Source organism: Mus pahari, chromosome 17, assembly GCF_900095145.1.
Source record: "Mus pahari chromosome 17, PAHARI_EIJ_v1.1, whole genome shotgun sequence".
Taxonomy (NCBI): Eukaryota; Metazoa; Chordata; class Mammalia; order Rodentia; family Muridae; genus Mus; species Mus pahari.
Window position 1 is genome coordinate 11,170,906 of NC_034606.1, and position 13,932 is coordinate 11,184,837.

Genomic DNA, 13,932 nt, shown 5'->3' on the forward strand with positions numbered 1-13,932 from the left:
CACACACACACACACACACACACACACACACACACACACACACACACACACAAAGAGAGGTTGATGAGGAGGAATCCAACAACGAGAAACATTGTCTAGGAATGCTGCCTAAAAAGGAAGATGACCAGAAAGGGAAGCAGGGAGGGGCCAGTGGATGACTAGAAGCAATACAGAAATGCTCAAGCCAACAGCTGGAGTAGAACTAGTCATACCTTTATGGGAACTGTAGGTAAGGGAGTCCCTGACAAGCAAGTTTGGAGAAGACACATGAAAGCCCTGTGACAAATACCTGGTGTGTCAAAGAGTGTGGCCGATAGCTGGTCTTACATCACTGGGTAGCTGAGCACTTTTGTAGCCCCTTCAGCCACTTCCCTGATAGCCTGACAAACATCTGGTGAAGATGAGGCTGAGGAGGCCAGACCACTGGAATTCCATGCTAAGACTTCAGGTTGGGCTTTCTAAGGCAAGTCCAATTTACTTTCCATTCCATAATACTTCCTTTCTGTCAGAAAATTAAATCTCTAGATTTGTAATTTACCATCTCCAGGAAAAACAAAAAATAAATAAAAGTCATAAAATTGCTACCATATGTATATCTGTTTCCACCTAAGTTTTAATTTTAACCACTGGAAATTTTCGGTCAGTTTTCAGCAGACATTTGCAGAAGTTTTATAATGTGATCCTTAGCAGTAAGAAAGAGTTCTAAAATCTGTCTTCTCTGCCACAGACTTGTTAAAAAAGCTACTGTTTAGCTGTTGTGGGCTTTCACATGCTTGTTTTTTAAGAACTTTCTAGAATTTTCATACTTCAATCCCATAGTAGATTATAATAGAAAAATCACACATTAATAACTACTTTTTTTTTTAATATTTTCCCAGTTTTAAAGAATCCATAGGCAGTTCAGCTTCGTACATCTTCATTCATATAGTAGTCCCCCTTTCTTTTAAATTCCTTGCTTTTAAATATTTTTCTGACATTTTTGCTTTAGAAAGTGATATTTTAATTATTAAAATAATTTTACATATTAGAATGGGCTATTTTATTCAATTGCTGAAAAGAAAAATCACTCTATGTGTGAGAGTATATGCTTATGGTGGGGATGTGGGAGGGCACTGTATGTGTGTGTGTGTGTGTGTGTGTGTGTGTGTGTGTGTGTGTGTGTATACACCCATGCATCCATGAGTGTCGAATGTTTTCATTCCTGGCTTATGACTTATACTTAAAAGAGCAGCCAAAGAATACAGTTTCTGTTTCCAAGGAAGGTCACAGTAATTCTAATCTTCCCCAGCATCATTTGGACTAACGTGTTTGAGAGTTAAGATTCTATCCCAACCTCCATCCAATAGTTAGGAGGAAGCAATACTACAAGGAAATACCACTCTATATAAGCATGCCAGACTGGTTTTTCTAGGTAGTCTGTTGATATTAGATACAATATGAAATTGCCAAAAAAAACCCAGCAACAACAAAACAAAAACAAAACAAAAAACAAACAGAAAACTCAACAAACAAACAAACAAACAAACAAAAAACTTAAACAGGGCTCAGAGAGCTTCTGGGAAGCTAAACTTACAGAAGTCCCTGGATGATACAGGCCTAAGGAGAAGATAGAAACTCTCTGAACGTTCTCATACCTCAGCTCTCCATTTAGGTCGTTTGTAATACCCCTTATAATAAAGGTATATAAGTCTGTATCCCTAAACTCTGTGAGCTACAGTCAAACCAAGAAAGCGGTTGTGGTGATCCTGGCTCATAGGCAGTTAAATAGAACCACAGATAAGACAACCCGAAGGCTGGTGTGTACACCTAACAGCTAAAATGAAAGAAGCAGTTTGGGACCGAGCCTTTACCCTGGGACATGATACTATCCCCAGGCAGAGAGTGTCAGAACTGAGTTAAGTTCTGAGCCCAGTCTGGTGTTCGCTACTGAACTGATAGCTTTACTTAGTGTTTGGAGAAACCAAAACTCTACACATGTAGTGTAGAAAGTGATCTGTGTTGTGAGCACATATAGTCAGGGAATGGGAAGTGAGAGGATCGGCCTGAATTTTCTATATCAAGTAAAATATGTTTTGTGACCTTGTGTCTGATCTTTCTAAGAAGTTTCTTCACCTGGTCTCTGTAATGATGTGTACATGGCTCATCTTGTCTTCATTGCCATTCCTAGTGCTGGAATAAAATATCCTGACAAAAGCAGTTTAAGGAAAGAAGTGGTTAGTTTGTCTTTTCACAGTTCCCCGGTATAGTCCCTCACACTTGGAAGCAATGCTGAGGCATCCCTTCCCCCTGAGGGACCAGCCACATGATTGTTTATTCTAAATAAACAGAATAGAGTTTATTCAGGGCATGGGGAAGGGAGTTGAGGTGGTGGTAGAGACAGAGAAAGACAGAGAGTGTGTGTGTGTGTGGGTGGAGAGAGAGAAGAGGAGTAGAGGCCAGTCATGAACACGTGGGGGATAGGGAAAGACAGAAATTGGGAGAGAAGAGACAGAGGGGGGAAAGGGGAAGAACTAGAGAGCAAGAGAATAAGAGAGTGAGGGGAGGTCAGCCCTCACTGCAAGTCAGGCAGTCAAGTTAGTGTGGGGCAGAGGCAACACTAGTCCTCATCTTTCTTCATAGTAAAGACTTTCTAAGTCCTTTGTAATAAAGTATAGAAACAGAAATAACCTTATGACTTATTCCAAGAACTCCCTGTCAGACATAACTATTATGCATTTTGTCACCCATCTTGCTCTATTTTTGCTAATGCATGATGCCAGATACATTTTAAATAAGTAGGACAAAGGCCAGTTATCACAGAATACCCAAATCATAGAAGTATGATTGCTTTATATTGTGAATACTACATTCTCTTAAATGTTTTTCTTATTTATACTTTGAGAATTTCATACATGGATACAATGTATTTGGGTCAGACACAATTCTTTTCTTCAAAATATCCAAACTCTCTCAATATGCCCCACATATTGTTTTCTTTCTTCCTCTTTCCCCTTCTCCTCCTCTCCTCCTCCTCTTTTTTCTTCTTTGTGAGAAAACTCTGCTAATTAAGTTTGAAGTCTACCATTAAGTGGATAGCCTTTTGGGGCTTGACAGGTAATGGTAGGGCTTCTCCTCTGACCTTGTGTGAGGAATTCTACGCTTCCACTCCCGCCTCTACCTGAGGAGTGTCACATAACCTCAAGTAGATTACAGGATCAATTTTCTTTCTCCTGATAAAACCTGTTCAACCAGAACCTGAGATTCCTGAAATTCCCCATGCTAATGAGGCATTTTGGTGCTTTAAGCACTCAGCCAGTGACCTTAGCCCACCCTTGAGATTCCTACTCTCAGTCACCCAAAACTCTATAAGCCTTGAGACACCCTAAGTAAAGTTGATCTGCCTCCTGACTGCTGATCCTGGTGTGGTCATTCACCATCAGTACTCACAGGGCTTCCAAACCCTCATGCATCATCTCTGCTCCCACTGCCCTCATGGACTGTACTGGGCAACAATCCATGAGAGCAGGGAGATCTAAACTTCTTATTCTTTTTCTCCTCCTCTTCTTCTTCCTCCTCCTCCTCTTCTTCTTCTTCTTCTTGTTCTTCACGTTCTTCTTGTTCTTGTTCTTCTTTTCCCTCTTCTACTCCTCTTCATCCTCCTTTCCTCCTCCTCCTCCTCCCTCCCTCCCTTCCTTCCTTTCCTCCTCCTCCTCCTCCTCTTCCTCTTCCTCCTCCTCCTCTTCCTCCTCTTCCTCCTTCTCCTCCTCCTCCTCTTCTTCCTCCTCCTTCTTTTTTGTCTATACCCCACTAGTTCCAATTAATGCTAGCCATAGTCACACAGTTATGTAGCCATCCACTGGAACACAGTCAACTTTCCAGTGGCCACAACCCAAACAGCAAAAACAAGGAAGACACTCTCCTTTAGTAGCCATCAACTATGAACAGCACCTAAGGGTGAGATGAAACCTGAGAGGCCAAACCTACTTCATCTTGGAACCAGTATCCACCTTAAAAAAAAAAAAAAAAAAAAAGCCTGAGAACTTGACCTGCAGAACCCAAGCTGCACTCAAGTACCAGGAAGGACCCCATGGCCTGTCCTTGGCCCATATCCCAGAGTTACTCCCTAGCTACTTTCTAGCAACAGTTAATCAAAGATTAGTCTGGTTGTTTCAGATGTACTTTCAGACCATTTGTGAATGTTCATGGTATTGCTTTAGAACACCTACCTGTCCTCTTAACAATAGTTATCCTATTAGATGCTTGCCAGGTTGGCTACCCCTCTCCCTTGCTCCCATTTCCTATAAAATTTTGTCCTGCTGAGGGTTCAAGGCAGCTCCACCTTCCTGCCCTGTTCTGTCAGGGTTGGGTTCGAGGAGTGCCCAAGCCGAGCATGTAATAAAGAGACCCTAATGCGATTGCATTGGAAACAGCTCCCTGGTGGTATTTTGGAGTTCATGAACGCTTCCAGCTATAACATACCCGCTTCCATTTATGCTGAGATTTTGAGTGGCTTATTTTATACAGGTTTTGTGTAGATAGCCAAACCACAGACACTGTGAATTCCTAAAGGCAATATCTTCAGGAGACAGTATTACAGAGCTCTCTTACCAATTCTTTATTTCTTACTTTTTTGATGTCACCTCCTCTATGATGTTTCCTGCACTTTGGGGATGGGTGTGGGGAATGTTATCCATGATTCCTTTAGGGCAGAGCACTTTAAGTTACTAATTTCAGTACTTAGACCAGGTATAAGTCTCTGCAGATATGACCACTGCGGAACAAAGTTGAGAGCAGCACAGATATGGGGGTATGAAAATAAATATTTAAAAGGCAGCAAAAGAACATGCCATTTATCAAATATAGCAACAGTACATTCCTTTCTAGAGTCTACAACCTGTTAAGGTGTGAGATTTTGAGCAGGTTTATAATACCAGGGCTGAATTTCCTCTTGTGGAGAAGGCCTGAAAAGCAATCAGAATATAATTGTTTACGCAATACCAGACATTCTACTGCATTCGTGGACACATCCTGTATGGCAGGTCAATGTTGCTGCCGGTAGAGTCCAGAGATGAGTGTTGATATCTTTTCTTCTCCGGTGATCAGCATCTTCTAGCACTACGAGACCTAGACACAGGAAGAAAATTTCCTAGTCAGTTCAAAATTGGTTTCAGGATGTTCAGCAACCAATGTGTATGACATTTTTTAAAAAAGGATCATATCTTTTGGTCATGACGGACAACTAAGAGAGAGATGGGTTTTGTTGTATTGGGGACCTCTGGCTTATCTGTATCACCAAAGCAAGCTTCCCAGCACTGCTCTGCTATCAGCAGGAGGCAGGGGCAGCTCTCCTGCTCTCCTGCTTTGCAGCTGGCTCACCTACACCCACTCCACCACAGTCAGCATGACTGTGCTGTCCAGGCAAGGTACAGACCTGCTCTGCTGAGTGCTGCAGCCAGTGAGGGGCCACTGAATGGCAGATGAGTGGCAGGTTCAGCTCCCCCATACCTCCCCTTAACTGTACTCCCTGACAACAGGATCTGCAGCCAATAAGAGGTAGGGCCAGCTCTCCAGACCCTGGCACCAATGGGGTTGCAGGGCCAATCCTGCACAGTTCCTGGACATCCATGTTCTTCAAGTGTTGCTCAGACCAGAGATATCCCCATGGTCTCCAGTGGCAATATGAGTCATGTACATCAGCACAGACTACTTGACAGCATGGGGACTTCACCATGACCTCAGGCAGAAGGGCTGGCTACTCAAAACAGGGTATTTCTCCCCTCCCTAGAGTACTCAGTTTCATCTCCCTTCACAGTATTCAAACTGTATTGCTTCACTTTCTCTCCCCTCTGTCCATCACCTCTGCACATTGAAACATTGAAATGGCTCCAGTTGCAGGTGTGCCATGGCACTGGTGAGCCTCTGGGTGACCTCTTCTGCCAGTATTGCAGGCCTCTGTGTGTCTACAGTCTACCAGAGCCATGTGACAGCAGGCAAATCTCTGGGTGTTTGAATGTCTTTCCCTACCAGCTCAGCATGGTGTAGCACTGGGCACGTCTCTTATATCTTCCTCCTCCCGAGCTTCTCACCTTGGTGGCAGGCAGAGTTCTGTATGTCTATAGCCTAGCTTGCTGTGTGACAAAGGGCAGATCTATGGGTTTCTTTTCTGACTCATGTCCTGAGGTATGGGTCCACTGGTCTCTGAATGTATCCTGACTTTACTTTTAACCTCCACAGCTATCGAAAACTATGACATTCTCCTTGTCACTGACCTCAGCACAGCAGCCAGAGGTCCCAATTCAAGGCATGTCAGGGGAGCATTTTTTAATTAGTGATTGATGTGAAAGATCCCAACCATTGTGAGTAGGGTCACCCCTGGGCTAGTGGTCTTGGTTTCTATTACAAAGCAGGCTGAGCAAGCCATGGGGAGTAAGATAATAAGTAGCATCCCTTCATGGCCTCTACATCAGCTCCTGCCTCTAGGTTCCTGCCCTGTTTGATTTCTTCTCCTGACTTCCTTCAATGATGAACTACGGATGTAGAAGCATAAGTCAAATAAACCCTTTTCTCCACCAACTTGCTTATGGTGCTGCTTTGTCATGTTGCTTCATCATAGCAATAGTAACCCAAACTAAGTCATTATCCATATAATCCAAACCAGTGTAAGACTCTGACGAGCCTTAGCTTACTGGGAACACCCCCACCCCCCAGAGTGAACAACATGGAGCTGGGGATTGATGTAAAAACAAAAGCAATTTATTGTTCAGCATGCTGGGGTCATCATCCTGCACCCGAAGGAGAGATGGTGACCCCAGGCAGCCTGTTCAGTGAATTTTTATACAGTTTCCAGGGGTAGAATAGAGCATCAGTAACTAGGCACAAAGTGATTGGCAGAACAGTGTGACTTTTAAATTGATTGGTCCTTAGGGAATGAGGTGGCAAGGACTTCCCTTGTGTGTAGGTGGCCAACAGTTGGTCTGTCCTGCAGGTTTCCTGAGGAACGTAATCCAGGAAGGGAAGGGTGCCTACCATAGACCTCTTTTCCCTTCCAGGAAGGGAGGGACCTTTTTGCTCTGAGGTCTTGGTAGAATTTTCCAAATGCCCTGAGCTTGGCCTCTTCTATACTATACTTTGATTTGACCCAGTCTGTGGTTGGTCAGGGGACTCTTATCTACAGTCTACACTCATCAGTGGGCATTTTCAGCTTACTCATGTAAATGCTCCCCATGCCACAAATATCCATTAACCAGGGAAAGTTACACTAGCATTTATTTGTTCTGGTTTCTCTCTAGACAGTTATTACATAAATTATGTAATAGTAAAATAGCCTACCAGAATACATGCAGTAAGTACCTGGATGCCTGTTGTCCCATACACAGGACCTAATATGTTAAGTAGTTCCTGAATATACATATGAATCAATGATTGAATCCTTATGGTAAAGTACCCCCACAAATGTCATTTGCCTATGAATGCTTACTTTATTAGAGGAGTTCTTTCAGGTTGAGGGTTATAGGAGGATTTGGCACACAGTACATCCTCAAGTGTAAAAGAAACTTTGTAAGTAAATTAACTAATAGGCCAAATAACAAAAACTTTCCTAATCTGTAATTTTTTAGATAAAACATACTTTCCAAATATTATAGAAATTGTACTTCATCTTGATTTACAGTCCCAATGTTTCAAATAACACTGTATAACATTCACTCTTAGTTTCAGAGCAACTGGTTATGGTTGCTATGGCAATGGGATCTGTGCCTATGAGCTGAGAAAATAATTCCTTTTGAGCAAGATATGTATGAGTATATCTGACTACATGACAAGAACATTTTCACTGTTTTTTAGAGCAATTTACCTATTTAGGATCCTTTGTATATGTAAATTCTTCCTGAAAAAAGAAAATATATGTCTTAAAATTTTTAGTATTTCTTGTATGATAATAATTTGAATTTAAACCTTACTGATAAGAGGTTTAATTTCAATTATAATATTCATTATGTGAGATGAGTAACTCTACCATATTAAATATATAGAATACCTAGACACAAATCTTTGACAAGAGTGCTAACACAATATTTTCAAGGGCCAGAAGTGGGTGGCCAGGAGGAGGTTCAAAACAACAGTCAGAAATAATTCAGACTTTAAGTAGCAACTATTAAGAGAAAACTTCCCAAATAGATTTGAACTGACAGAGCTAACTGGATCTATGTGTTTTAAAAGAGCTTAAATCATGAAGAAAGCTGCACCCAAAACATATTTATAATAAGCATACAGCAAAGTACGGAGCTGACTTACAGGGCACAAACAAAACTCAAAACCACATCCCAGGATACTTACTTGTGCTGAAATGATGGGCTGCAGGCAGAATGGATTGCCTTTGGCATGGATAATGTGATGAGTAATAACTAAGTCTGAGGAGACAAGAGGAGAGTTGCAGTATTACAGTTCTAAACTCTGCACTTTCACTGTCTTTAAGACAAAGGGCAGAGGATACTGGCCAGAGTTAATTTCAGACTGCAGCTTCAACTCCTCATAACCCTGCTCCTTTTCCTTCTTTAAATAATATGCTACCAGCAAATATGGCCATTGATGATGATGGAAAAAGTCCACCTTTATTTTCCTTGGAACCAGCATTTCCAGTAGTGAGCTCAAGGTTTTACTGGCGTGACAGTGACAGGCTTGTATGACTGGAGACTTTCACTGACTTTTACCCTGTGGTTCCAACACATTTTCGCTCACATCCTGACACTTAGTTTACAAATAAATCTATGAGGAAAAATTCATTGATATAATATTGTACATATAAAAACCGAGGCTTAACATTGTTAAGCTGTCATGCCCAGCTTGCTGTATATAGCTGAAGTCTTTCACTGTAAGTTCATACTATTGTCAAGTTTGCAAACCACATGCAAGATAGATCTTATTAGTATTCTATATTGTTGCATGGCAATCAACACATTTGCACTCGAAGATGATAAAAGTCCATAGATCTGCATATTATACTCAGATAAAAGTTAATTGAACCATGAAGTAGAAGATAAATGTGGGGTGGGACAAGTGGTATTATAGCATCCAACCATAATCCTAGATACAGAGTGAGAACTTATACTTTTTTTCTCTCTAATCTATTTTTAGTAGAAAAAAAAATGAACCAAATATGTTATTTTTCTAAATTTCTATCCAGACTAACTGTAACAGTTGCTCTTAGCTCTCATGTCTTCCTGTATTAGGCAACAGGTTACTGTTACTGTTTCTCTCATACAATAGGGGAGACACGATGCTCCACGGAAAGTTAATTTTCATTTAATAACCCTGAAGTTTTTAATTTAATTTAATTTAACTTTTTACTTATTCACTTTACATCCCACTCACTGCCTCTCTCATGGTCACCCCCCCTCCAACAATCTTTCCCCACCTCCCCATCCCCCAATCCCTTCTCCTCTGAGCAGGTGGGGGACCCCCTAGGTATGTCCTCAACTCTGGCACTTCATGTCTCAGTAAGGTCAGGCATGGCCTTTCCCACTGAGGCAAGACAAGGCAGCCCAGCTAATAGAACCTATCCCAAGTACAGATAACAGCTTTTGGGACAGTCCCAGTTCCAATTGTTCAGGATGTACATGAAGGCCAAGCTACATATGAGTGGAGAGGCCTAGATTCTGAACCACCAACCAAAGAACATACATAAGAAGTTTTTTGTTTTGTTTTGTTTTTTGTTTGTTTGTTTTTGTTTCCTTTTTTTAAGATTCTTTAAACTGGGCTGGACAGATGGCTCAGCGGTTAAGAGCACTGATTGCTCTTCCAAAGGTCCTGAGTTCAAATCCCAGCAACTACATGGTGGCTCACAAACAACTGTATAGCTACAGTGTACTCATACACATAAAATAAACAAATAAATCTTTAAAAAAAGATGCTTTAAACTGTTCAGTTTGTTTATTAAACTACTAACCCTAAACATTAGTTGTTAGGTTTTAGACCCCAGAACAAAGAGCTAAGGGGCATATTTTACATACCAAAACAGAACTGGCCTACAGGTTCTCCCAGCATTCCTCAGTCCCTACATGACATACCCTGCCCCCAACCCTGAACTTTCAGGTCATTGGCTGGGTTGTACTTCCTACAGAGACTCTTTGCTATAGGATCCAGACATTTTGGTTTCTCCTTTTCTCTCCCAGACTCCCTTCCTTCTCTCTGTGCACATGTTTTCTCTCTTCCTCCTTTCTTCCCTTTCCATGGGGACTTCCCTGATCTTCTTCCTCAGAGCCAGTGAACTCACCCTTCCAAGAGCAGCTTCCCAACAAACCTGCATTTATATGTATTTAATCGGGCTTGAATTGGCTCATTTTAAAGTTATCATCAGTGATCAAAAACATTTAAATTTCCAGAATATTGACATTTATTATTTTAAAATCAAATAAAATTCTCTAGTAGAAAGACCAATAAAACAATCTACTAAAATTATCAAAAAAAAAAAAAATCTGTGATTTCAAATATGCCTGCTCAGACTGTCACTCTGTGCTATGAGCTGCAAGCCTTTGTCTCACTTCATCAGGAAATGAATGTGAATTCATATCTGTATTCAACCATGAACAGCCACTCATTAGTAAAAATCTATTAACATCCAAGTTTTTTCAGTGTGACAAAAAAAAAAAGCACACTTTGGTGGAAATTCAGATATTGGGGTGGGCTAATATAGAAGTACAGGACTCTTCCACCTTTGAACAGGGTCAGTGCACCAGGTTCAACCACAGCTGAAGAACTTAAACAATGAAGACTCTCCCAAAGGGAGCCTGAGTAAAATCAAAAGGAGGCAGGATCAGAAGCTTTAAAACGTTTTTATGTTTAATATGCAAACATTTCATGCACAGAACAGGCAGAATGAGCTAGACCCCATGGAGAAAGGCAATCCAGAAAAAGTCATTTCCTGGCAGTAATGATTATGGTCTATGAGTGTTTTTTGATGGTAATTTTAATGAACTGTGAATTTTAAGATCTTTTAGTTCTTCCTACTTTACATCTGGTCATTCTCTTCTGCCCCCACACAAGATTTGGGTAATGGACGAGACTTAAAGTTACACATTTCAATAAGCAGTCTCCAATGAGGGGTCCTGAAGAGGGGCATGTAAGATCACCAACGAGATTTAAACTCTCTTCTTACAGGTATTTTACAAGTGAGTTTGGATTGCAACATGCAGTTTTGTTGTCATTTTAGGATTCTCATTGCTGTGATGAGATATGACCAAAGCATGTTCAGGAGGAAAGGGTATATCTGGCTTATGCTTTTATTTCCATAGTTCATCACTGAAGAAAGTCAGGAGAGGAACTCAGTCAGGGAAGGACTGAGGCAGGAACTGATACAGAAGGCCATGGAGGGACGCTGCTCACTGGCAAGCTCCATGTGGCTTGCTCAGCCAGCTTCCTTATAGAAGCTAGAACCACCAGCCCAGAAGTGGCCCTGCCCAAAAGTGGGTGAGCCTTCCCCCTTCCCACCTCAGTCACTACCAGAATGCCTCACAAGTTTGCAGCTCATTCTCATTCTCTCTCTCCTCTCTCTCTCTCTCTCTCTCTCTCTCTCTCTCTCTCTCTCTCTCTCTNTGTATAGCCCTGGCTGTCCTGGAATTCATTTTGTAGACCAGGCTGGCCTCGAACTCAGAAATCTGCCTGCCTCTGCCCCTCTAGTGCTGGGATTAAAAGCATGCACCACCACACCCAGTTTACAGCCCTCTCTTATAGGGGCATTTTTTTTTTTTCAGTGAAATTTAGGTCCCTTTTCTGATGACTCTAGCTGGTAACATTTTGATATAAAACTAGCCAGTATGGTTGCTTTCCTTTTGTTCTCTGTTGGGAAACAGTCCCCAGCCACCAGGATTTCTGTAGAAACATGTGCCTCCTTTGGTTTTTCAAATTGGAAATGGTGAATTATAAAAAAATAATAATAAAAAGGAAGATTATCATGGACATAATAAGTAATTTAAAACAAAGATGTAAGTCATCAAATTAAAAAAGTGCTCATATTAGGATTTTGGGAAATAAAAAAAATGGCAGAAATATAGATTATTAGAATTTGGATAATACTAGATTGGATTATAGATAGAATACCTGTTTAGGGGACTTCAGGAGATTTATTTATTCATTCATTTATTTGATGTGGGGCGGTATAGTTACTAAAAATGTTGCAGCTTTATGATAGTTGAATGGCTATTATCTATGATTGCTTGATATGTGCTGACTGCACTGAAAGCACTGCAGGTAGCAAATTCACTTAAGAGGAGGCCCAGATTAAATAATTCATGTTTACCTAGAACCAGAGAAAGAATCCTAAATTTACTTTTTCCTCATTGTACGGTAAGCATACTAAATTGCTCTCATGGAGTAGTGGTACACACCAGTAATTTCAGAATGCTTGTAGAAGCTGAGGCAGGTGGGGCTTAAGTTTCGGGATTGCAAGAACTTTTCTCAAAGAAAATAAAGCACAATAAATAGTAATAAAAATATGGAGCAGATTGCAGTGAAGAGGGTGGGGGTAGAATATTTCAGGTTAGATACGGATCATGGTGAGAAAACAAAGGCAGATGAAACTTTAAAAAGGTATAGGAATGAAAGACTAGCTGAGCAAGAATTTGAAAAAACTGCTTTTAGCTTTTCGATATATCATAAACACAAATACACACACACACACACACACACACACACACACACACATACTCCCTTGCCAGCCACTTCCTAACAGTAGCTTCTTAAGAGTTCTTAGTCCAGCAGAATAATAAATTCGGATTTTTACAAGCATACAAGAGAGAAAAAACCATGAAAAGAATATGCTTGTGTACACACATACATGCGTATGTATAAACGTAGAAGTGAAACTGTCTAGAAGAACAAGGATCTACCTGAGGTGGGAGGAAAAAAAGGGGGTAGGAGGGGGCATCTGTTCAAGTTACAATGTATCCTTAAGTGAAAGCATTTTTATGGAACAAAGTAACATGTACAAACAGAAAAGTAAAAACAAAAAGTCAATCAAACAGCAGAAAAATATCCGATTGCAAGAGAGAACCACAAAAAAGACAAGAGCTTGTTAAAAACAGGCTAGCCCCTGATGCAGGATATAAGGAGGGACTTAGAGGAAACACCTTCCTTACTTCCAGTTAAAAACTGGACTAAGATTTAAACAGAGCCGGATAAATTCTGAAAGAGACGTGTGTAAATGTCTCAGGTCCAGCAGTAATTGGGGTCTGTCCTAGTCACTCCCAAATCATTCTGAGACAGAGGGGCTTCTCCAATGTTTCACAATCCAGATGCAGTACCGCCTTGGTCCCATCTAGCAGACAGGTTTAAGGGTGGAACAGAAGGAGACTTGGTCACAGGCGAGACACTCAATCTACAAGGGAAGCAAGGAGAACAACTTGGCAGGTGCCCAGTCGCTCCAGGACAAAAAACTCAACCAACAACACACTATTAACAAAAGCCCAAAGCACGAGCACCGTCCCGACTAACCACGCCCCTGGGCACTCATTGGCTTGCGACTTGCACGTCCATAACGTATCTATCCTCTATTGGGCCAGAAGTAGGAGAGGCAGGGTGCGGAAGCCAGAGCCCGGAGATCAGGGTCTGGGCGGGGAAACGGGCGGGGCCAGGGCGGAGCTAGGGCGTGGTCCGGGCGGGGTTTTTTTGGAAGAGGGGGGGGAGGCCATGGCGGCTGCGCGGCGGCCACGGCGGCGGCGACGGAGCGCGCGCCCGGCTTTGAATGAGCGGGGCTGGGACTGAGCCGGCTGTGCGCGAGCTCGAGGCAGACAGCGGCGGTGCGCGCGCGCGCGCCTGCCTCGTGAGCGCGCGTGGGCCGCGGCAGCTCGGAGCCTCCGCCGGGCGGGCGGGGAGGGGGAGGGGCAGGTGAGTGTGTGCGGCCTGCGCGCGCCCGCGAGGGGCTTTTTCTCTCTCTCCCCACCCGCCTCCTGACCCGGCTCC